Source organism: Nyctibius grandis, chromosome 5 (genome assembly GCF_013368605.1).
Source record: "Nyctibius grandis isolate bNycGra1 chromosome 5, bNycGra1.pri, whole genome shotgun sequence".
Lineage (NCBI taxonomy): Eukaryota > Metazoa > Chordata > Aves > Nyctibiiformes > Nyctibiidae > Nyctibius > Nyctibius grandis.
Window position 1 is genome coordinate 60030632 of NC_090662.1, and position 25452 is coordinate 60056083.

Genomic DNA, 25452 nt, shown 5'->3' on the forward strand with positions numbered 1-25452 from the left:
TGCCAAAACACAAAAGTATGAGCACAATCAAGTTCTATAAGAAGATCCACACGTACTATATCCCTCTTCCTCCCAAGAAAGGCAGTCAAGATACTAGATTCCTCTTATCATCATACTTCATTCGTATTTGAGGGTTTCAGTCTAACTGAAATAAGAAAAGCACCTTCTAGGTCAGTGTGGCCACAATCACACCACTTGCTGCATAAAGGAAAACTCCTTTATTCAGATCAGGCCTCTTATGGCAGTACCCTATATAAATTAACTACACACCTAGACATTTTGGTCAAAGTACCCTTTTAATTGGATTGTGCTTTTATTCAATGAACAGTCCCATGAATCTTTTCATATGGTAAAAAAATGGAAGTTATAATTTAATATAAGATGGTTTGGTCTGATTTCACATTTATCTTCACAAGGGGAAGAGATTATTCTATTGCCTGTAGCTATGTCACTTGTAAGAGACTAGATGTGTCAGATCAAATCAAAACCATCATTTATTACACAAATCACAAATTTAATTTCTAGCCTATTGTATCCACACACATAATTTTTGTGATGAAACTTGTAATATAAATTACTTTCCAGGGAATCTATTTTTTCCACAAGAACATTCTTTCAAAAAAAGGAAGAAAAATATGTGCAGCTGCTATTGTTGTCAAGCTATCATCTTGTTGCTATGTTTCGTATCAAATATGAAAGTAGCAGAAAATGGTTAATTTACTGCATATATGCTATTGGCTGAGTTGTTTCTATGGTGAGTCACATTTTTGTTAACCAATTCTCTTCACCTCCTTAGAAGTAAATTTAAGACCAAGTTTTCAGCTCACTCAGAGCAATTTCTTTTTATAGGAAAAGATTAAGACAAAGAGAATTAATGTAAAAAGATGATCTGACAGATGAAGGGTAGGATCAGAGACCAGAGATATGTACTTTACAAATGAGAAACTACTAACAAGTATAACCCATGATTCTTTCAGAACAAGAGTTTATAAAAAAACAGAACAGCTTTATAAACAAAACTGGAGTTCATAATAGTACTGAACTATTTCTTATATTTACGCATAAATCAAAGCTCTTTTTTGACCACAGTTTAAGAAGACTAAATTCGAGTTGGCTTTGCTGCCACATTATTCAGAACTTTCCTTCCATTGCATTTATATGGTATAGGTAATATTTTTGTTTGCATTTTCACTAGATAGTGCCAAGCCAGCGTACAAAGAGACATTTACAGAACTAAAATTCCTACAAAAATATTTTGAGATATTATGTGTTAACAGCCTCCTGATTGAGGACTTCAAAGAACTCTCTTAAAGACAAAAGGTTCTATGTATAGTAATAAAGTGTTTTCCTGGTTTCCTAAAGTTAGGCTCTCCTTCATGGATGGAGAAAATGGATAAGGGCAAGATGAGTCCTTAGTAACAACATCCTGAGGTTATTAACCAAATGCAATTCACATATAATGGCAAGTTCAGTCTGCATTAACAAAGCTTGAGGCAAGCATTCCACATCATTCGGAACAGCGTTTCATGCACTCTGTCTGGTATTGCTTAAGGTCAGTTCTTGTGCTTTTCTGTTCTCTATAAAATGTCAAAGCACACTTCTCAGCTCTAAACTCTGGCAAGGAAAAGCCCCGCAGGTTTTTCAGTTTTACCAACAGCACAAGACGTGAAGCATTGGGGAGGTTAGTATACTTCACATTGTCTGTCATGGCATTTAGACAAAATTTTCCGTTTTCTTTGAGCCACAGATTGTAAGCAATATGAAAAAGCTCTCCAGTGGCCCCCTAGTCTTTCAAAGTTACTATAACTTCAAATTATGTTTACTACTTTTGTAGTGTCAAGCTACGTGTGCCTTTTGGGCTGTAGTGCCAGTTACAAGTATACTCTTTCCAAAAAGCTTTCTTGCAGCAGGCAAAAGTTTCAGAGCAGTCTTAAAAGAGCTGCTGAAAAAGGGTAGGACTGAAATACAAAATGACTTCCAGTAACTGCCTGGCACACAGACAGCCTTCTACTTAAAAGCACCTTCCCTAGTTTTGCGAGCAGAAGAGCAGGGAATGGAAAAGGATGAGAAAAAGGTCATATTCACAATCAAAGCTGAAGCTATGGCTTACAATGACATATAGCACCAATAATAAAAGGAGTCAAGGATAGAAGATCCATAGCCTGAAAGTAAACACCTAGTTATGGTCATCTGTCTTTGTGGTAAGTTCAGTAGGGAGAGGTTCTACTGCTGCTGCCTTGTTTTCAGACATATACAGACAAACATCTGTTGTATTAAGGCTGCAGAGAAGCCCTTTGTTTTGCATGACGACCTCTTGTCCTTCCATTGGGCACCTCATCAACAACTACAACATAGAAACAATCAATACTCAGTAATTTAGGCTTCAATTCATGCAAGCACACACCTAAGTTCTACTGAGATGGAAGGGATCTATCTAAACACTTGGGCTGTACCGCATGTACGAGACCATAAAGTTCCTGACAAAGCATAACTGAAACCTCACAAACATGTAGGAAGTACGAATTTATACTCTCCAAATGACAGAGTAAGAATTTATGCTACAGACACACTAACAACGTACCACTATGTTGAAAGTTCACTGAATTATGGGGGGAAATAGCTTATTGGCATTTTGAATATCACACTTGCCATCTTCCCACTTTCACACTGATGCATTTCACTAATATTTGAAGTTTTATAACCAATGGTTTCCCTTTTCAGTTGTATGCAAGAAGCTTGTTAAACACAAACTTAAGTTACAGTGTTCATTGTTCTGATAAATTTAACATAAACAAAGCTTTCAAGTACCTCATTGATTCACTCAGAGGACAATGCTGCCTACTAACCTTCCCTCACTAGCTAAAAGATAATTCTACCTGGCCTGGTCAAGGAAACTGGGGGGTCCATCGTATACATTCCAGCAATCAGCTGCTTACATTGACAAGATAAACATGGGGAGAAAATCCATCAACTCCTAAATGACTGAATTTAGAGTAATACAATGGGGTGTGGTTCCGGTTTTTGTTACCAGCAGATAGTAATGGGAACACAGACACACCGCAACCCTGAAGAGGAAGTTTGCTAAACAGCTTTTTACTCTAGCCTTCTTCAAGAAAGCATGTGTTGATGTTAAAAATATCACCTAATTGCACTTTAGTATTTCCTACAAAATCTTAGAATCAACATTACTGAAAAGTATCTTAAAAGCGTATTACAGACTTTAACTCCGAATGTTTAAAGTAAGGCACATTAACAGCTTACAAATGAAGAGAAACTATAGGTTGTAACCCACAATTTTATTTTATTCATAAAAAACCAAACCCAAACCAAACAAACCCAGTAGCTATGACGCAGTACGCTCAATACCTTGTCTGTAACAACCTCTTCTGGCTAAGACAAAAGCAATCATTTCAGAGAAAAGGTTTCTCAGCTAGTTAACCAGAGAAGTAAAAGAAAACGCTTCTGAAATCCAAGTTATTAAAACAGACAGGCATTTCAGGAAAAAAAAAAAAAAAATAGTTATTCAAGAAGTGTGCCCTCCCCAAAAACAATTTACCAGTTTGAAAAATGTTAATTTCCTGCAAAATACTAATATTCATTTTTCAAGAAAACTCTATTTTAAGACGACTTAGTTCTCGCAACATATAGACTTGAGGCACGGGTAGAGGACAGAAATTGTCTTCAAAGTTCTTGCTATCATGAACTAAACTGTGAAACGACATGACGTACTATATATTACGTACTATCTGCTGGCAACACACTTTGATAGGTAGCGATAAAGTGCCACACAGAGCGTTAGTCTACACAAAAACCCCCTAACCCTATAAAGTCACCCTCAAACTAATATTGCACACAAAAAAAAGTAAAATGTAAGAAATGAAAATTCCTAGAAACTCAGGAGTGGTGCTTTTGTGTATGCCACTCCCAGTTCCTTCCACAGGGCTATAAGGACAACAGTGTCAACAGTGTTTGGAAGTTCCTCATACAAAGATGCGGACAACACACTAGTACTATGAGTCATCTTCCCTCCTCTTGACCCCACGCTTTACTTTCTTTCCGTACAGTTAACTTGGTTTAGCTATACTCTAACATAACACAGGAGTGACAGTGAACTTCTACAAGTTCTCTGCATATGGGTCCTGAGCATTGTCACCTGCACCTGTGCAATTCTCCTGACTGTAACAGGGGCTTTATTGGTACATTCCTCTAGCATAAAAGTATTTTTACATAAACACCTTAAAAAGTATAAGCTGATTATAACTAAGGGTCATGAGCAATGAAGAAAAAGCATATTACAAACTCCCAAATGAGTTCTTGCACCTTGAGGTGCAAGCTCTTCTTGCTGCAGTCTACTGCTTCAAATGCTTATGGTGAATGAAAGCTTTTAAATCATATCTCGAAGCTGGATGTCAGAGACTGAAAACAAAGCAGAATTTAATGCACTGCTACTGGAGTATAAAAGTCTTTACAGTTTTACTTCTACTTTCATTCAACATATCCCACTTAACAGACATCCTCCATTATTTCAACAGCATGAGAAGAGCATGGCAAGTGTGCTCCAGCACACGTAAACAGAACATCAAACAGAAGCAAGACATAACACGGAATGGGATAAATCCCAGGGTTGACAGACCCTAAATTCCTAAAGGTAAAATTACTTCCACTAGACTAAGCGATGTAAAGAGTTATGATCTTGCTGATCAAAAGATTCAAAGTGGGATTAATTCATTTCACAAAAAATGTCAAAATGAACGTCACAGCCACCTTTCTTGTTAAGCAACACTTGCATGAGTAAACTAGACAGACATAAGCCATACAAAAGCTGGTTAAACAGGAGATAGCCATTTAGAAAGTCAGTCTTTACACTGAACTGACAAAAATGGAATATGAAACTATTTTAGGGCAAGTAAATTCCGATGTTTATAAGGAAAAAATCTGATCCTTCAGAATAGCATCCCTGAAGATCCAGAGCACAAAAATTTCAAGGAGGAGAAAAAAGAAAATTACTTGGTTTGCTTGAAATAAGACTTTGTGGGGTTTCTACAAGACAATGGTCACGTACTGAACGAGCCATGTCCAAGGGGGTGGTAGTAGGTGGTGATGAACTGACCAATCATAACGACGAGCAAGGACCTTGGCTACTGAGACAAGCGAGATATGTAGAAGTCGAAACAAGACTGAAACAAGAAGAATGTCATGACAGCATAGTATGGCCTGTTAGCATAAACCAATCAGAACTAATATAGAGGCGCGTAGACAAAGCATGCTCACCAATCATATTAGTACATGTAAGGTATGTTAACCAATTAGGATTAAGACGACACGCACACGGAGCGTGCACGGTAGTGAAATAGTATAAATGTACCCGCAGACACGCGAATAAAGGAGATTTGCTTAACGACCATATTGGTCTGCGTGCATTTACTCCGTGCCCTCTCGTGGACTGCGTCGTGGGACTCTGCTACGACAAGACTTAAGTTCACAGCATCACTGAACAACGGCAATATTGAAGTAAGGGATAAACTATGCAGTTTAAAATCGACCAGTTCGTAAAAGGACAATTGTCCCACACTTTTTGAATGAAAGCGAAATCGGGATATCAGAACTCAGGCCTTCAGTAGAGTATGAAATTGAAACTTCCGTACTAGTAACACATATGTACATAGCGTAACACATGTAAGATGATAACAAAACTGCGTCACACCGCACCCCCCCTGCCCCCAGGGCAAGCTGTGGATTTCATACACACACAACACACACTTCACTGTGTATTAAATGAAAAGACTTTAGAACTGCTCCGTAAAGCAGTGTTTTCAAATGCAAAAGATTATTGCTAGTCAAGGAGCTAGAGTAAGCTGCTTTTTTCTTCTATTTGGCTGAAAACCAAAACAGCGTCTCTCGCAAGAAGTTTGCTTACTTTAAATAGCGTATCTGGAACAACTGATATGCCTTTATCGCAGCAAAACATCAGTAATTCGAAGCCGCTGTCAAAAAAACCCAATTTTAAACATCAGCATACTGACTTTGCTAAAAGTATGCTTTTCTAAAGAAAGACTCCTTATAGATTGCTATTAGACTTGTGCACAGAGTAAGATTAATTCTTCATGGGGTATTCTATATATACATATATAATGATTTACATAACAAAGAAAACTACTCTGACCATAAAGGGCTGTTTACTTTAAAGAACTGGACAATACAAGCTCTACAATACAACAAATGCTCATAATTAAGGAGGTTTGTTCTCAACACTTCAGCAGCTGGCTGGGGGGGTGGTGTCAATTTCAGTTTTAAGAGTCTCCTGTTACTAAGAAAACCCTGGATTGTGTAAAAAAAGAACTGAAATGTTTTTAAAATTCCATATTTCTTGCTTTTGTTCCTTTTATAAAATTACTCTTTCCAGCTGTATCACTTATATACATTAAAAGAATGACTTCCAGGCACGATCTAAAGTTTTCAAATGTTAGCCACAGCTGATAAAAAGGAAAGTTTTAAGGAAATTGAGGGCTATAGCCAAAGCTCTAGAACATAAGAACTGAGCAAGTTTTCTCCCCTACTTCAGTCTTCAAATGCTTCAGAGCTCTTACAGATCAGTAATTATTATTTCATAGCATGCGCACTCATGCATACCAAAGGCACAGATAAAGTGTGTTTAGAGAATTGGTGAATGTAAAAATAGCCCAAGAATGGCAAAACATTCCATTAGGAATCTGCCTGTAATTAAGATGCCCAGCAATTTATCATGTCAGAACATTCGCTCAGCAAGACACAGTTCTATTCAGGACTTCAAGGTTTTACGTGATTATCAAACAACCTTATTTTCGTCTGAGAACTATGCACACATGTAGAAAGCTCCATTATCTACAACTGTTTACCAAGACAAGTGTCTTTGTGGTTCTGAAAGCCACAAAAAATATGTAGAGAAATGAATGCATAACAAACCATATGGAACAGTAAATGGATAATGGCTACCACAACAAAAATCTCAAAAAAGAACCTGTCTCTGCTATAGGCTTAGAGAGAAACAAGTCACTTTTTTGACAAGGGAAGAGCTGGCAATCCTCAAGAAGTACAGTTGAGAGCTCTGTTCCATTACAAATTATCTATCTTGGGTATATGTACTCTTTCAAACCCTAATTCTCGCCAAAGCCATTATTTCAGCAGATAAGACGAAAGACAACCTGGCAAAAATATTTCTCTGTATCTTCCATTAAGTGAAGTCCTTTCACTTCTGCAATTATGAGTGTGTGGGGGGGGATATCAAGGCTCTGGACAGCCGACCACTCTGAGGGAGCTGCTGCTGAACTTTACTTTGCATGTAAGACACTTCTTTTCACTACACCATCCTAAAGAACATTTTACGTACCTCACCGTGCATACAGAAATACTTCAAGAGTCCCACTTTGCCACACAACACGGGGTCCAAAAGGAATGCAGGCCATCTGGGCAAAGTGCCAGGTGTCAGTTAAAGGGTTGCTTATTAGTATGCAAGTGCAGTATGCACAAGTATTTGCCAGTATTGCTTTGTATTAAAAGCTTAAGAGATGTACACTCCACCAGTTTTATACTCTCAAATGGTTTGCATTGGAGAAAAAATAATTTCATTCGAAAACTAACAGAAGAAAAGTTACACAGAACCTTTTCCCTAAACAGTCCTTTACAGTTTGTTTTTTAAATTATTTTTTATTTTTAAAATCAATTAATCTTTTGGAACTAAGTGACACTTTCTGCACTAGATACATGACACTCTTGTCTCACCACCAAAATCACAAATAATTCTGACTGAATGGACCTCTGGAAGTCATCTGGAGTCTGGCCTAACCCCACAATCAAAGCAGAGCCATCATCAAGCAGGCTGCTCAGGACCTAGTTACATTCTGAGTATCTCCAAGGATACAGACACTACCACAACTGTGGAGAGCTTATTCCATTTTTTTTACTACACCCATTGCATTTGCCTCTCCCAATATCTAATCAGAATTTCCTTTCTGCAACTTGTGTTCGCTGTCTCTTGTTTTATCACTGTACACCATCTCCATCCAGGAATAGTCTGGCTCTCTATACCCTCTCATTAGGCAGCTGAAGACAGCAGTAACTTTACCCCCTTAGCCTTCTGTTTCTAAGGCTGAACAAATCCAGTTCTCTCAGCCTCTCCTTGTGCAAGATGTACTCCAGAACACTAATCATCTTAGTGGCCATTTAATACGTCAGTGTCTTTCCTGTATGAGAGCCAAAACTGGACACAGCATGTCAAAGGTGGACTTCTAAGTGTTGAATAGAGAAGAGTCACTTCTCTTGACCCACTGGGCTATAGCCTTGCTAATACAGCCCAGCACGTGGCTGGTTTCTTAACAGCAAGGACATCCTGCTGACTTACATTCTACTTTTTCTTTGTCAGTACCTTCAGGGTTTTTTTCTGCAGAGCAACTTTCTGGTCAGTGGATGCCTAATCTATGCTATAGCACAGTTATTTTGCCCCAGGTGTAGTATTTTCCATTTACATCTGTTGATTTTCAACAGGTTTCTGTCAGACCATTTTCTCCAGCCTACTGAGTTGCCCCTGAACAGCAAGCTTACCCTCCAGAGATGTCAACCACTCAGTCCAGTTTAGGATAATCTGCAAATGTGCTGAGGGTACGTAACACCTGACTGACCAGGTCATTAATACAGATGCTGAACATTATCAGCCTCAGCGCTGGCTTCCATGGGGCACCATACTACTCAGCTGCCAGTGGGCTTTGCATCGCTGACCGTAACGAACTCTATCACTGACTCTGGCAATCCAGCTCAGGAATCCTTTTTCAAAAAAACGTATTACCTTAGAGTAGAATGAACAAATATTTCTGTACTTTGTGGTCCAGTGAGCAGGGAACTAATTACAGATATCTTCTGTAGGGGTTTCTGCTGCACTTCTAAGTGAGCTACCCTCCACTTCAGGTATCTGTATCAGCACATCGCTGCATTCTGCAGCCCAGATCGACTCCACAAGCCAAGCTCAAAGCTCTACTGGAGGCTTTACCAATGCCTCACTGGGGCTTTGAATTGGTTACAAATTGTGATGCAAGTGAAGCTGATGAGCGTTACTGCCATGTTAATAACGTGTTCTTGTATGTATGTCTGAGAAGTGGTATAAAAAGACCTGTTTACTGTTAATCTTCTGACTGCAGTTAAAAAGCAAATGCTAACTCCTGACTACGGTGTAAACTTAATTTTAACAAAAGCAGCTCTGTACCTTCTTAGATTACAAACTTCTGTCTTAAAAATTAATTGTGTTCTTGGCATTTAACACTAAAAAAAAGTCCCAAGAAACTAATCTATTTGCTATGGTAACTATGCCACAGCACACACAACAATTATGACATTTGTTTTAATGTCAGAACGTGACATTTCAGCAAGAATACTGGAAAAGTGTAATATAGTTTAATTAAATGAAACATTTTCTGCCAGAGCATCACTTGTGGCACCAGGACAGGCTATGTAGACAGTAAGAGACTGGATCATACAGAATCTTTGACAAAATAAGTAGTTACATTTGAAACAAACTTTAACGTTTCTTGGATAATGACTGACATTTTTACATTTATGTTTCTCAGTCATAAAAAAAATGAGACCCAAAGGACAGCCTGGTAAAGATTCAAACTATCTGGAGATACAGGACAGAATTTTAGGGGAAGGTGGAAATAAAGTAAACATTAGATAATACCACAATACAGTGTTATTGCTGTAGTTTAACACGCTTTAAATTGTTGGAGGTTTTCTTAACTTTCATAGTATGGCACTTCAGGAGGGATCAAGAAAAAATTGATATATACGTATGAGTGAAGCAGTTTCTATTTAGTGACAGTTAAATTACTGAAACAAAACCCAAGCCCACACAGAAGCATGCTGCTTAAAAGCAGCTTCTGTGGAATGATGAGGTGCTTGGAATTCCACCTGCCTGGGGGTATTATAAGGATACCCTCACAGCATCAGAATGGTATAATTTATTTTATAAGCAATCTGATTGTTTACTTTTATTCAGTTTCCAAAGAAACACTCTAAATTCACTTGCTATAAAAACCAAAACATTTTATGCAAGTTAATAGCCTGACGAGCACATTACATACCTCCAGATCTGTATAATATTGTAAAATTTTCCACATACAGTGCTTCAGGGCACTGTAGTAATGAAAATAACACTTATCAAACTGTAAGTCATTATTTTAATTATACTAAATCAAAACACTAAAGCAAGAATGTATTTAATTTTATCAGTGGGAAGTTAAGAACAAGGTTTTCCACACAAAGTTGTTATTCATCTGTTGTAGGCCAAGCTGGAAGAACCAGCAAGTTAAGGTTGCTTGAACTTCTAACACATTAAAAAAACAACTCTTACAGATAGCTCACATCTTCTTGGCAAAGGTATTTAAGGCTTGTATTTTCTACTCCAGTTATTGCCTGAGGCAATATTTATTTTTAACAGGTAAGAAAATTCATTCAGCTACTTCCTGCAAATATTCAGTTACAAAGTTTCAGGACTGTCATGATCCATATCAGGAAGTCTAAATTTAAGACAGAAGGAAAAGTAAATAACATATTGCAGGTCTGGGAAACACTATATAAATCTTGCCAAATTACTGTCTCTTCAAACAGATCTATCTGTGTATGTTCAGTATACTCAGCTGGAGTAAATACTCAGCAGGTAAATTCTTGATATTCCATTACTACTAAGCACGCTCCATAAATTAAGGCTTATAACTAGGGTTACATGAAGAATTCTTTTTTTCATAATTACTCTTCCTGAAGACTACAAACCATTGTTTGTCCTCAGTAGAGACAAACACTATTGCTCTTCATCCTTATGCCAGCTGAGCTGAGTGCCGAAGCAGGACTAAAGACAAGCAAAAAAGCCCCCAGGAACAAGCTGTACAGCCATACTGCATTAAAGCAGGACAACAAGCCAGGTGCTTTCCATTTGAATCTACCATAATGCACACGCACAAACCAGCACTTGCATTCAGCTATGCCTCACACTTCACTGGGCAAGTTGGTTCCTTCCTAAAGTACTTTAAATAACAGTTTTGAAGCCCCTTGTTCTAAACCATATTTGTGTTTTGTGCAACGAGTAAAACGCAGACATAGCACCTTGTATGAAACAAAAAATTAAAACTGAAACCCTGTTATTTCCATGCATGAAGCATGGCAAATAACTTCATTTAATGCTATTGCACCTTATATCATTAGACAAGTGGTTAGCTGGCTAAGTCTTAGACAGATGTATACTTTTCAAAAAGTCCACCGGTGTCTTGTAATTTTTATGACAGTGTATAATCATAACCCTCCTCTGTTAGATGAGGGAAAAACCACACAACAGACTGCTATGTATATTGTTATGTAATAACCAAATACTAGGTGCTGTAAGAGCTGATTATCAATCTTGGCAATCACAAAGGTCAAATACAGACAGTACTCAGTCTGAAGTAAGAACTTGTTTACCAGCTAAATACCGTGGATTAGTGGGTGAGTTCTTAGAATACAATAAAGATTATATACACTCACTTCACAGTGAAGTTGCAGTTAAGCACAGTGTATACTGAACTTGAATGAGAAAGAGATACGTAACAGGCAAAATTCAGTCTGGTCTATGAGTAGATAACACATGTGCAAGCTCTCACGATGACTCTAAAATGCAACTGTTACATCTACTACTTTCTCACCCCCTCTGCTACTTTTAAAGATGTATTTCCTTAAGAAATACCAGCTATGTTAGCAGCTCAGTGAAGTTGTAAACTTTTTTTTCCCCTCCATTTAGAATTTATTTGGGTGAGGGAAGGATGATACTTAATAACACATGCTGCACAACACAGAGCTTTCCCAGGATGTGTTACAAAACAAGAGATGCATGACCTGCTCAAGGTTACAGAATGACTCCATTGCTCACTCTGAATTAAAAACTGGTATCCTCCTGACTCCTCCTGTATTTTCACTAATAAAGTAATACCACTACTGAACACTTGCACAGCTCCTTTCATCACAGGATGTTAAAGGCCTTTATAAATATTAATTAAGCATTGCAACAATACTAAGAAGTATGTAAAACTTAATTCCGCACATGAGTAAACCCAAGCACAGAATAAATAACCTATGTTCAAAGTCATAGGGCAAGTCAGCAGCATGGAGAATAAGTGCCTCTTGCCATTAAGAAGCACTCCATTACAAACAAGGACATAATTAATACTCCAAATGTGGTGTGAACTGTACAGCCCTTGATCACCAGTACATTACTATAAAGCCTCAGTCATGCTCAATCCTGCAAAGATTACACTAAATTTCAGGTGGCATTCTCATGAAGACGCTAAGTTTGGCTTCCTCCAAACACAGAAAACAGTCCTCATGAGATTTTTAGTAAAATTCTGTTTTTCTTGTCTAGTAACTTTCCTTAGAGAAGACAGGTATGAGTGTGATATTCTTTGGTGCTTTTACAAAATTAACAAGTAATATCAAGCTGAGACACAATTCAAATACAAATTCAGACTCCACAAATGAAAGTAAGCTACTACTTAACAATCAATCATGTACTCCAGTAACTAAGGAAACGAAATACCAATTTAAGAACTCAAACGTCCACCCTCAGAACCTTTATGAGTCCAAAATGAATGAGTTCAAAATGAATGTTTTCAGCAAACTATATTGTAGTCATCACTTAATCAAGTACTTCAGTGATCTTACAACTTAATATGACCTGTTACAAACACTACTCCTTTACAATTATTTACTCTTTCCAATGACCATATCACAAGACCCCGAACTGTAACATAGTTCTAGTGTGAAAGCCAACCATGCTAAAACATACCAAAGTTGATTTGCTCCTATGCGCTGCCACATTTGCAGATTTTAATGACAAGAGTGAGATTATTTTTTTTAACCTACTGAAAAGACCCCAAAGGTGACAAGCTCTGAACTACTGCAAAAATTCCCTTTTAAATTCAGCTTGAGAATGTGCAGCGAGATTGCAAAAAATACTTTTGCTTTGGAGAAAGACTACTGTTTTCTACATAAGACAAAACAGATCAAGTTGCACTAAAAACACTTGCAGATTCACTTCACATTGAACTCCATGTTAGAAAAGGGGACTTTATTGTTACCGTGTCAATAAAGAAATTAAATGAAAAATTGTCTAATTCATATTTCAGCCCAGCAGCTTTTTGGGTTTTCGTTAGGTTATTTGTCTTTTTTGTTTGTTTTGTTCTGTTTTTTTTTTTTAAAAACAACTCAAACACAAGTTTTACTTCCCACCAAAATAACAAGATTCAGTGAAGGCTGACAAAGAGCTGGCAGAATGAAAAACAGGTTTTTGGTTTGTGTTTTAAATTACAAAGTATGTTTTTTCTTCTGACTACGGAATGAATGCCTGGATCTAGGTTTGTTTTCTTCCCCGCCCCCCCCCCCTTAAAAAAAGGACATAATCTGGCAGCAGAAACTTACTCTCTGGGTGATGAAGGTGTGTATCACTGTTATAATTTTATCTCCAGTTCTCTTACAGCACAAAACCAGAGAACAATCCAGTATTATATTTGATATATGGCTTTCCATACAAACCCTAGGGTTTCCAGACAAACAGATCTACTACAGACACAACCATTAGGCAAGTAATTCTCCAAGTCTGGAAAAGCACAGATACACGATCCATTTGTCACAATACAGTATTTCCAAGTTCATGCTTTGTTTCTAATGATCAGTCAAAAACATTTTTCAGTGCGCTTAGTCAGTTCTCAATAGTTTCATTATATACACAAAGCTGCTGATCCCTAGCTTTTATCTAGTATTATGTATAATGGATGTCCCATGCAAAACATGTAATTGTGTTGCAGCATATTCTCACACTTTTAAGAGAGACTCCATAAGCTGTGAAGGACCATAGGTATACACAAAAAGGAATTAAAACTACACTGTTACAGCTCATGGTTGTACTTAAGGTCATCAAGATTCCACTGTAGACAACAATAAAGTCAGGACTTGCCATGCCAGTACTACAGAGATACAGTAACTTCTGTATCACTAAAGCATCCTATTTTATAAAGCTACTATTCAATATTTGTTGCTTACAGGGTAATTATAGATTATGAAAAAACTAAAATCCAGTGAAACAGCAGTGCTAAATGTTAAGCCAGGTGTTTCACAACAACAAAAAAAAAGCTTAAATACATCTACCACTTTAAGTATATGATTAAAACAGACTGTCCTGTCACACATCAACTTTGGCATGCATTTTAAGATATACTCTTTACAATATACAAACTAACATAAACTTCCTCCCTCTCTACTTTTGTATGAAGATTTAAACATTCCATTCACACAATGAAGCAACATACACATGACACCGAAAGTGAACAATTTTGTTAACAGACCATAGCCTCTTGTTCTGTGGCTTGCACCTGCTGTTAAGGCAGACAGGCAGGGATCAGGTCTCATTAAAGCCTCAATGAGGATGACAGACTGCAGATCCTGCTCAAGAAACTATGTCAACCACAAGTGCATTAAGTTCTCTCCTTGATGCACTGCTACAGACATTCTGAAGGCCAAAACATGAGACTTAGTCATAAAATATAAGTGAATAAATGAAAGGTGTGGGTTTTACTGTGGAATTTGATACACTCTCAACCAATAAAGAAAAACCGAACTGTATTCTAGTGCAGTTTGATCAAAATAAAGAGATCTACTAGACTTGATATTTACTTTTAAAGCAGCAACACCTCAGGGGCACCGAAAAACCACCGTGTTTGACTCTTAGGGAACCTTCAAATGTGTTAAGCACCCAGATTCTTCACAGAGCCTGGTACGGAAGCATTTGTTTGCCAGATGCATACTGCTCGCCCTTCTTAGTGCAACCAGTTGGCTGTCCTCTTCATTAGTCATTTTCCATTCAAAAGTGAGATCAATAAATTATTATTCAAAACATCATAACTCAATACATCATGTCATGATTTGTGTGACTAATTAGGATGTAAGCTGAAACTATTGATTGGCACACAGAATGAAACCTAGAGAATTGTAAAGAAACTGTGTAGGAAACAGGAAAAACAAAACCACCACCACAGTACAAGTGCAAGACATGACTTGTTTTGAACGACAAAAAACTAATAATCCTTCCTCATGAAGTTACTTAAGCAGCCAAAAAATTCAAAGCCTCTCCAAACTCGTCTCCTCATATAACCACTTGAGTTTTGAGGACATAAAGAAGATGTGATCATTTTGAACTGGCATTCCAAGAAAATGATTACTTAAGATCTCAAAACGGCAGAAAGAACAAATATCCTCACCAAGGCACGCAGCGTCTACAAGCACACACCACCTGCACTCTTTGTTACCTAAGATTATTTTTGCCCATCTGCAACTGTGAATTCTTCATTCATACGGAACGCTGATCACTGTCCTGAATTAACAGTATCAAACCAACATTCTCTGGAATCTGGTAGTTTGCTATTTGCCCGAGACACTGTCAGAAACAGTGCGGGGGGAGACACGGACAACCAACACGTAATAGTAAGTAAAAGCTGCACTGCTATACACTTTCCTAAATTTCAAAGACGTAAAACTGCTGCTGTGTTTTTGAAGAACTATTAATTGCAGCACGCTTGATTTTACATTAGCTGTGCACCCTTCTTTCCTCATGAAGAACAAATTCTTAAACGTAATTCTAAAGGCCAACATTAAATTTCTAAGCATATTATATCATAAGTCTACATTTTATGACATGACTGAATACGTATAAAGGAAAATACCTTGGTTTTGAAATCTCCTAGGAAAACATGTACAATATATTTGAGAAAGCTAATAAAAGTCAGTTTCCACATATTGCAAAGAAAAAACCTCACCTCCTTTTTTCATGTCTATAAGCTCAATGTATTGGCGCGTACTGCTTGCACAGAATTGTAAAGTGCCTCACTGTCAAACCCTTTAATTTCTAATTTCTCCTCCTGTTTTTAGTTCCTTGCTTCCATTAACTAATATTATAGAGAACCAAGAATTTCTAAGTAAACACCTCAATACTTCTTTTTGTTTGTGGGGTGGGGTTTTTGTTGGGCTTTCTTTTGGGAGTGGGGGGGTGGTGTTTGGTTTTTAGTATCTTCAACTTGGTTTTTGGCAAGCTATGTTTGGAAAAGTAGAGAGAGCTGTCAGTTCTCCATAGAAAGCACTATTAGGAAGGATACTAGAAGTTCTGTCAAGAGCTTTGTAAGGTCACACAAAACTGCAACTGCCTAATGATAAACACATTTTTTAAAAAAGGAGACCGCTCTGAGGATAAATTAGGTTAACACCATGGTTAACACTAGAAGTACTACTGTTTAATTCATATGTTTTTGCTAAAAATAAGAACTAAAGCAGAAAGTTACTGGTATCCATGGAATAAACCCATGACAAGTAGCAGCCACTGCATTAAAATAAAGTACTGTCACCCTAAATCACATGACTTCCTGATCTAAATAGGAAAACACAAGTCTTCTCTAAACACAGTAGTGCATCTTATCTGTAATCTGTGCAGATGACCTGAGACACCCACATAGTGGTAACTTAAAAATGTAGAAATGTCTCTTCATTCCAAAAGCAATGGGAAAGTGTGGAGAACACCATTCTGCAGGCCATAAATCATACCTGTTTAACAGCCTGTTTAAAATTAACTACCCACAATAGTTACGAGGTAGAAACAAAAGAAGCTCTAGGAAATAGTCCATTAATAGGCAGAGCTGATTGCCACCTCTCACATTTAATAATCTGATAAGCTATTTTTTATTTATCCATTTTTATAGTCCTGATATTGTGCACCATTCCCTAGCTGCATTTGAAAAAAGTTAACTTTATTTTATGCCTTCTGGAAATGAAGCATAGATGAAACCACCTAGTCTAGACATGAAACTCCTACTAATTGCTAAGTAAACAATCATTTCCTCATTTTTTAAGCAAAGACATAAAAAAGTTTAAGTGAAAAGTGTTCACTGTATCCTCAGGCATTTGTTTAAACTAAGGATAGTCCCCCACCAGGGAAAGAATTTCTTTTAACTATGCTGTTATTTCTGTGGAATTGGTGTCTGCCCAATCTCAGCAGTCAACTCATCTGAGAGCTTTTCCTATTTGTATTGAGTGCAGGAAACAAGCTTTTTGAAACCTTGATTGAGGGTTACCATTCCTTGTCTCTTTCCAAGAATGATAATTTACAGCTTAAGCAATGAATTTTACTTGCTGCTTATGTCATTCACAGATACAGTACCAGATCAATTTCTAACTTCAATCCCATTTAAATATCTCTTGCTTTTTAATACAGTGGCTTGAGGTAACTTAGAATGAGGACTGGATATATGTCTCACTTGAAAAATCTAGTGTCCATTCATACTCAAAAAGCAAGAAGGAAATACTTTTAAATTAACCATATATTAGTATCAAAGAAGAACGGTTTCTTGTAAATTAAAGTCAGAATATAGATACTATAGAGTATCTATAGTATCTATCGAGAAAGCTTAAGATTCCTTCACAACATGGAAATTAACATCAGAAAGTTGCTTCAACATACAAAAATCCTAAGATGACAGGAACTTGCGAACCACATACAACATGGCTATGTTTAATCTTCCAGACATGCACCACTGTTTTTCTGCTATGGAAGTGTGAAATAAATTGTAAAGCAAGAGATAATCCAGAGAAGAATCTAAAATGAGGAAACCACTGAACTGCCACATAAGAGATTACAAAACAGCACCACCACAATGGTACACAGAAAATAAAAACGTAAACTCACAAGGGAAAAACTGAGGCGGAATTATAGTGACGTGAGTAAAATTTACCATTTAACACATTTCTAAAGTTCCAAGACTAAGCTGATTTGTCTTGTTAAATTCTCAACCCAAGTAGCGTTTGCTACTTTTAGGTTATTTTTGCCTTGTTGCATTATGTAAGATTAATAGCTTATTTTTAATGAAAACCACGCATTTCTCATGTTCAGCAATGACATAGTGTTAGGTTAACAGTTGGACTCGATCTTAAAGGTCCCTTCCAACCAAAACAATTCTATGATTCTGTGACATCATAAGACGCAAAGAAATGCACAAAACTTAAGAGACTATAATTTTCAGAGTAAGAGACATCATCTACTTCCGAGTGGTTAAAAATACGCACTTCTCTTTCAACATCAGTCCTAACAGAGAAAATAGCTACATCAAAACCATTTAAAGCATTCAGGATATAGATTCACATTAAGTTCTGCATGTTTCCAGCAACAAAAACAATTTTTACCTCTGCGGACAGTAGATCTGAAGACTGCTCTTATCTTTAATTAACGGCTACTTCTTCATATCTACCACTGATGAATTTTGTAAAAGTGTGGAAGAGAGTAGTTTACTTTTTTAGACACTATGCAAAAAAGTGTATGACATATGATAGGAATAAAAGATATTCACTGTTCCACAAAAAACTGCACTTCTATTCAGTTAAACCTGCTCTCTATCCTCTTTAGGAAACGTGGCTCTACATAAAGACAGGTCAACTCTTTGCTGCTATATGAAGTTGAAGGTTAAAATGCATAAGCTGATGTGGGAGACTATTTCCTGCTGAAAGAAAAGCCCTTTAAACACTAGAACCTCAAATCTAATTTATCAGCATATTGATGCTTCCATGCATACTGCCAGTGCAAAGCATCTACCTTTCTGTGAAGCCACTGTGCCGAAAAAATGGTCAATGCTACCTAGCAAAAAGGTTAGAACGACCTTATAGTAAAAGTGATACAGAATACAACCACTCACATAAGGATTTAAAATTCAAAATTTCAGGTGAAGGACCAGAACTTTAGCTTTAATCAAATCCATCTGCTATGCTGGAAGTGCCAGCTGGACTTCAGGTAGTCACATAGTGTAATTTATACGTGGATGACTTAAATGGGGAAGTGTACCAAGTAAGAGTCACCAGCTTTTCCTTATGCTCTTTTCTAAAGAGTATTAAAAAAAAAACCCCACATGGGGCATCAATGGAAACAACATCCTGAGTTAAACCAGACTTTGATAAGCTTGCTCTTAACTAACATGTTGTTTTAAAGGGAGGAAGCAGAACTTAAATTCTGTCACTGGAGCTCTCTCTACCAACTTAAATTAGGGGCCACCACAGCTCAGAATTAAACACCTCTCAGATGCATCTCCCACTCACCATCACAAGAATCTATTCCATAACACTGTTTCGGGTGGTGACTGGCTACCAACTCTACTGTAAACTCAGTCACTCATCACTATATCGTTATAGTATTTCTGTAAGACCTGCTAGGAAGAACTATACAATTTAATTACAACCTGTTACCAGCTGTAATAGGTGAATAAAGCAAAAACTACCACAACAATGTCAACTTCTAAAGTGGCCCAGGCTTATGCAACAAACCTGACAGACATCCAGTTTAAATGTCTTCTGAAGCCACAACCAAAGGGAATTGGGACTTGTAAACTCTCAAATAGCTGAAACTGAAAGGGAAACTCAGAAAGCATTTTCCATCTGGCTCGGTCAGCAGGGTGCATAAAAAAGGAGAGGAGTAAAAAAAGTAGACCACTGCAATGCTCAAATTAATTATTCTGATTTTCGTTAACTACCAATGAAAAGTTTTAGATGCAGCCTCAAAGTGCACACCACTCAGTAACAATTCTTTCTGAACAGTGAGATACAGTCACACTGCACATGCCAGGAAACACTAAGGCACAGTTGCAGAGTCAGGGAGAAGACAGTAAGGAGGGCTCAAGTGCTTCAATATCTCAAAAGTGAAATATTTGTTAGGCTTTCAATACTTGGATTTCTTTTCAGAACTATTTAACATCTTTGTTATTTTCAACAGACAAAATGAAAATTACTGCCTGGTAAAACATTGATGTGTTTTTTGTTTGTCTGTTTTGGGTTTTTTAGTTTGTTTTCTCTAGCTAGGCTCCATGTTAGTCATTTATGAAAATATCCTTACTATACATTTGCATAAGGCCTCAGTTAGCAAGACATGATACGGAGATAAAGCAAATGCACCTGAGGAAAAAACACCAAGCTCTACTTTGCTGCTAAATCTTGGAACTAATGACATTTCGCCTAGAATAGAAAGTCCCTTTTGCTGTGAAAATGGATTTACTAATCCCTGCCAAGATTTTTAACAGTACAGGAAAAACAACTTGTAATGGTGATGTTCATTCTATAATAATATTTTAGATCGAAACCTCCTCCCTAAAGGAAACTCCTCAAATAACCAAAACTGTCCATACATTTAACAAAAGCTACTCAAAGCTAAGTTTGTACTCCAGGAAGGAAGAAAATACCACTCAGCGAACATACAGGAGGTTTTCTCTTCTCTCATACTGCACTAAAGGGTAACAATGTTTAAAGCCTCATTAAAAACTCTACAAATGCTAAACATAGAATGTGAATTTCAGTTTACTAAACAGTACTTCAGGAAGACTGCCTCTGAACTAGGTTTTCTCTTCTATTTTAAAACATCAAAGAAATCATGTATTTTTCAGGGAACTTTTTTTTTTTAAATAACTTTAATTCAATTTCTCAAGGTAGTATGCAGAGCAGCTTTTAAGCCCTGAATTCCTCTACCCTCAGCAAAAGCCCTTAGTCTGACCTCAAGACACTACACTATCATTTGTTACGATTTATGACCCAGCTACATTAACCATACTCCTTGGTGAGTAGAAATCCACAACCGCTGAATGCAAGTTTTAACACAGAATAGAACTTCTAGCATTTGAAATTTTGAGAAGGGTGAAATATACAATTCCATCTTTTTACCCACATTATAATTTTAGTTAAATCAGATTTGTTACCATTAAGCCATAAAGGAAAAAGAAAGCATCACTCTAGTCACAATTCAATACAGCTGTGTACGACTGGCTTCAGCCCCCGACCACAAGCCAGGAACTTCTGAGTTCAAGTCTGGCCCTGCCACTGACTTGCTGTGTGGCCTTCAGAGAGCCTCTAAATTTCTCTGCTGCTCCTCTTCAACCTGTAAACTTACCTTACAGAATGGCACTTGCTTTGTTTGTGGAAGCTTTTCCCAAACAAAAAACTTGAATTGACTTTGAGAGCAATTTCTACTATGGCTTTAATGGTTAAGGGCCACTAAGAAGTCTCTACCTCAGCTGATACCTGGCAGTTTTTAACTGCATGAACTGCCAACATGAACATATTACGTATATGCATACACATACATATATGATACACACAAACATCAAAAGGTGTAGTAAGTTGGAAAATAGACAATTATTTCAAAGTTTGTTAAAAAACAGTATGAAAAAATGAAATTGAGTTATCTGCTATAATTAAACTTACAATGCAGAACAGCCTACAACCTTGTTCTTATCAACCCAATGACAAGTGATGAAGTCTTTTTTAACAGCTTAACATTAAATGCACAGGGCGTGCAATGCTCAAGCTCGAACGATTACAACTAATAATATTTTAAAATATTACTTTAACAATAGAAAAATTACTTAGGAATGTGAAGGGGAAAAAGGATTTAAGCTTAACCATGTTACCTAGTGCTAACTGAAACATCATTTAAAAGACAAGCTTCCTTAAGAAAAAGATCAAGGGAAGTTACATAAACTTAAGCTGACCATATACTTGCAAGTCTGTTGTAGAAGAGTTTCACTTCACATTATCTAGACTGAAGCAGAATGTAATGGAGACTGACACTACCTAATCTCAGCTTTTCCGAAACTCCAACGATCCAATCACGCAAATACAGCTCATCACCCTTAAAACAGTATACGCTGCCTTTAAATCCACCCCGGGAAAAAACCTTGCCACCAAAACTTCATCAGGACAGGCTGACTTTCCAAAAATTAACCCGTTCAGTTATTCGCTGCCTAACCACAGAGAGCTAGCTTTAACAACTAAGCAACTGCAGCTTTATGATACATTAAGCTGCCAATGTAAAACCTAGACTCTCAAAGTTTAGCGTCCATCTGCTTTTGCCTTCTTCATCTTGTTTTACCTAAAATCTGGTAAGACCATACTTAAGAGTTTTTCTGTATCAGGACATAGAATTTATTTGTAGAAAGTGGTAAATGCAAAGCAAAACGGTCTCCGCCAATTAACAACACAGCAAAGTAAATTAATTCAGAATACTGTGTTATTTTGTGATAAAAACAGTCGCTCAAGGACTTCACCAGAAACAGTTGTTCCAGAATAGCTACTATGCAAAGATGAGGTGGTTAAATGCAAATTCAGATAGCTTTTGCACAAGAAGGACTAGACTGGTTCAAACTGCTGAAAAATTACCCGCATGAGAGACTTACGATTCTCCCATCCCAGGTAATGTACTAAAACTTTCCACTATAACTCAGTCGTTTTCAAAACATATTTGCTGATTAAACGCTAGAGTTAGAGAAATACCATCATGAAGAAGTACATCTAAACAACTTATTAGGAAGATTAAATCTTTACCCAGATGAGATTTTGTTTTTAGCTTCCTACATCACACTACCATCAGTGTGTTTCCATCAGATGAAGCAGTCATGAGTACTACAGCAAGGCCAGTACATTGGTTAGTAAGCATTCCTGCTAGGGTAATCTAGATCTGCTCTGAATAGGATTACAGGACACAGGTAAAGACAAAATAAACCAAAAATAACCCTAATGCCTCGTCCACTTTCTCTCAGCATTGTTTGGTCTGGTTGAGGTGTATGAAACAGATAATATGAACATTATCTGCAAAAGAATGGAATTATTTGACTCTGTAACTAATACAAGGCTATTTAATTTAAAATTCCCATTAATATTGCTATAACTGACTTCTGTAGCACCAGCTGAAGCCTTCCTTCACACTAGGTTCAAAGAAGCTTTTAGGGTTTTATTTCAGTTAACCAAGTATTTTTACATGCAATTTGAACCTAGTCAACATTTAAATTCCAACCAGTGCATATGAACTTGTAATTACATCCACAAAGAAAAATAGAGCTAGATCTAGAATGACCTACGTATAACCTAAATAGGACAATCCTCTTTTTCATGTGCTGTATTTTTTAAACAGTTAAAAAAAAAAATTTAAGACTTTTTTTTTAGTCTTTACCATAGAAGTTCCTTGAATAAAGTAGTGGGGTAATAACACTAATAGAACCCAAGTAAAGCCTAACAGAATAGGAAAGGTTTATTTATATAGTCTTAACTAGAACATAAAAGAATACATTTTTAAAAATTCACAGGGGGATCAAGCTATCTAATTACTGTTTTCTGTTTTGCAGGACAACCAGTTTTTGATGCACATATGAGTAAGCTAGGAAAGGATGTTAGCTAAATTTTGGTTCCTTCTGCCCTCCCCTTCCCTGCATATAGAAGGTATTCATTTTCATTGTCCTCAAACTCTCTCCAGTAAGAGGCAAATAGCCTGGAAAAAAAATCCAGCAAGACTTAGCAGATTAGAGTTTCCAAGCATTAAAATACCAAAATTCACTTGTATGTGGTGATCAAATCATCCTCCCTATGAACTGGTCAGCAAAAGGCTGAGCATAAACATGCTCTATATTTAGATGGCAAAGTGACATATCAGAATATATCAGTCTCACTTTAGATGATGAAGTCCTCAGTAGTAGTCACCCCTTGCCAAAGAAAGCTGTTTTGCAGACAAGTATATCTAGAGTATCAGCACAGAATTAGAACCACGTGTTTTAAATCAAACCCTGAATTGAGCGTGATTAACTGAAATTATGTACAATTAAAAATATAAATGCTAATACAGAAGCTGCAACAAGAACACGAACGCTGCTACATTAGTACTCTAATATTAAGTTGCAATGTCTTCTACTACAAACAGTAAAATTTAAACCAGGGGAAAAAAGTGGAAGAAACATGGAAGACTTATTTGAAGGAAGGTTTAAGTAACACAAAACACTGTGCCCTGGAGAACTGGGTGGCTCAGGAATAACCAAGTGCACAAATGTAGACTGAACCATGATGACAACACATCTGTGTTTATTTGCCACAGAGCGCATGCAAAATGGGACAATTGAGCTCAACTCTAATTAATGGTGAAGTGGCATTAACAGAATATATATTTAACCTTTCCTGTTTTCACATAGGTCATCTAGCCGAAAAAGCTCAAAATCTACAAAGGCTATGGTTGTACTTGCTTAAAAAAAAATAAATTCCAGCAGTTTCACTGCAGCTGAAGTTTTGCATGTTCTCACGTACACGGATGCTGTGCCCGACAGCCTCTATGAAATTACAGATGGACAGTAGCTTATGATTCTGCTGTTTAACAAATGCTGTGCTCAAAAAAGGAAAAAAATACTGGGAATCCTAGAAGTAATTTTCCCATTGTTTTACTTCTCCTAAAAAATACTTCTTCCCTGATTCAGAAATTAAGACAATGTTCTGCTCAAGTTCAAATCAGTTTTTGGGTTCAGCTGTTATAATCCAGAACTGTACTTCAGGAAGCCCTAACTCTGCATCTATTAAGAACACTGGGAAAGATGAGCACCCTCCCCTTATTTCATAATTTAAGCATGCAGTGGGGTTTTGTGTACTCTTAAGGAATTAAAAGAATGGCCACCTTCATATAAAAATATTCATGCCTTTCTGCTTTTTAGTTGCTGAAGTAAGTATCCTGTTCAAAGCACATTCAACCATGGTGGAGCTCAGAGTCAAAATAATGCTCTTCTGACACACATTAAAGAACTGCTTATTCACTTGCAGAAAATGCATGTATCTATAAAAATAAATACAAAAAAAAATGAAGTGTTTTTTTGCTAAACTACCTCCCTCTTATGTTTCACTGTTCTTATTTGAGCTACCTCAAAATTTGATGACCTCCCCTACTGTTCAAAATGCTCTGAAGTTAAGGCCTCCCAAGTACCGAGAAGCACTCCCCTGCTGGCATGAAATAAAACAAAGTTGTATCTTGATATTTTGTTTTGGTTTTGTTGTTGTAGTAAATTCCAAGGCTACATTTCACTTCTAAAAGTCTCAATTTAACATAAATTTCTATTAATACACGTGCTTTGTACTTTTAAGCATTTTTCCACATATCAATATTTAAGTACTTTTAGATAATTTTCTCTGCTGAACATATACAAGCATTCATTTAATTACGTCTGGACACAAATTGTAGCACTGAAAGGAACAGTACTCAGCTCTCATGCTTACTACACGTGGTTTTTAACAAGACTCCCCTCAGTAGTTTCTCTCCAGGTGTATTAGCACACGATTTTCCATGCTGTTTAACCCGTGGTTTGATTTGTTCTGCCTTTAAAGATCATCTCATGTTTTATTAATGTATCTTCTCCTAAGCACCTGAAAAAACTCCAGGGTTTGTATCTTGTTTTATGTTTTCCCACATGACTAAACAGGCTAATTAAAAGTTGTTCTGGAACTACAATATTTTGAAAGAGGATCAAGGTTTGTCTTTCAATCTGCCCATACTATAATAATCAAATATCACACCAACCAGTTCTTAAGACATGACTT

At 36.9% G+C, this 25452-nt stretch overlaps 1 protein-coding gene across 1 annotated transcript in view; it reads right to left on the bottom strand.

Moving 5' to 3' along the window:
• Window positions 1-25452, bottom strand: part of TNRC6B (trinucleotide repeat containing adaptor 6B) — a 134264-nt gene that overhangs the window by 46913 nt on the left and 61899 nt on the right.